At 34.6% G+C, this 1542-nt stretch overlaps 1 non-coding gene across 1 annotated transcript; it reads right to left on the reverse strand.

Annotated features, from left to right (window-relative positions):
* Positions 1–630: 630 nt before the first annotated feature.
* Positions 631–737, reverse strand: LOC140842185 (small nucleolar RNA R71). Its single transcript, XR_012120318.1, has one exon. It is a non-coding gene; the product is annotated as a small nucleolar RNA R71 (small nucleolar RNA).
* Between the last annotated feature and the right edge of the window lie 805 nt (positions 738–1542).

Raw genomic sequence — 1542 nt, forward strand, 5'->3', positions numbered from 1 at the left:
TTATGAAAATGTTTTTATTTAAAGTTTATGCATCGTGAAAATGTTTACGAAAATGTTTATGTTTTGAAGTTTATGCATCTTCATGAAAACGATATTTTAAGTATAAGTATTTTTCACTATTGCTTGTGGTTTTATATGTATTATTCGTTATCAAGATTATGGTGTGTTGAGTCTTTAGACTCACTAGGAGTGATGGATGCAGGTGAGTATGATAATATGTTATGGAGGTCTTGATGGATGATCTGACTGGACTGAAGGTGCACATAACCCGAGGACCGACGCTAGTTTTCCGCACTAGTTATGATTTATGATTTTAAGTGATGTTAAAGATATTTTTACGACGATTTATTTATGAGTGATTTTTGAGAGGTTATAGTATTTGCTATACTTTTCAAATGTTATTTTGAGGTTTAGTAAAATATTGGATGATTTTATGATATTTCCTTTGGTTTTCAAATTATAGTTGGTTGAGTTATTTTAAAATGATGTCAAAATATTTTATGGTTCTGTCGAATGCTAAGTGAGGTTTGAAAAAAAAATTACTAGCACTTTTTAAGAAAACGAATAGCAGACGTTTCAGATATGGCCAAGGCGTTTCTTACCAAATACTTTCCTCCATCAAATACTGTGAAATGGAGAGCTGATATCACCACTTTTGCTCAATATGATCAAGAATCATTGTACGAGGCATGGGAGCGCTACAAGGATTTATTGAGGAGATGCCCACATCACGAAATGCCTCTTGGACTTGTGGTACAAATTTTTTACTATGGTTTAATTACGTCTAGTCGTACCATGATAGATGCAGCAGCTTTTAGAACACTTTAAGAAATTACACATTAATATTCTCTTTGCTGATAATTTGATGCAAATACCTCGCTATGCTAAATTTTTGACAGAAATCTTAGCAAATAAAAGAAAATTGGAGGACCATATGACTGTGAATTTGACAGAAAATTGCTAGGCTTTAGTACAAAATAAGATACCCCCAAGCTGAAAGATCCAGGGAGCTTTTATATACCTTGCACGATCGGTGATACAAGTTTTCAGAAATCTTTATGCAATCTAGGTGCAAGTATTAATTTAATGCTCTTTTATGTGTTTATGAAGCTTGGATCGAGAGAGCCTAAGCCTACCAGGATGTCTCTGTTGCTGGCAGATAGATCCATCAAGTACCCTCGAGGACCAATTGAAGATGTCCTAGTTAAAGTGGAAAAATTCATTTTTCCTCCAGATTTCGTGGTGCTTGATATGGAAGAGTATGTGGAGAGGCCATTAATCTTGGGAGATCATTTCTTGCAACCGGCAGAGCCCTTATAGATGTGCAAGAAGAGAAGTTGAAATTGAGAATTGGGGATGAAAAAATTACCATTGATGTTTTTAATCTCCTTAAGAACACATTGCACAATCAAGATTTTTTTAGAATTGTAGCTTTGGATTCACTTATTTGCAATTTTTTCCAGGATGATTTGAAGGATCCGATTGAAGCCACACTCACTACTAATATATGAGATGAGGAGCTAGATGAGGCACAAACTGAAG

This window comes from Primulina eburnea, chromosome 9 (assembly GCF_022965805.1).
Source record: "Primulina eburnea isolate SZY01 chromosome 9, ASM2296580v1, whole genome shotgun sequence".
In the NCBI taxonomy this organism is placed as follows: domain Eukaryota; kingdom Viridiplantae; phylum Streptophyta; class Magnoliopsida; order Lamiales; family Gesneriaceae; genus Primulina; species Primulina eburnea.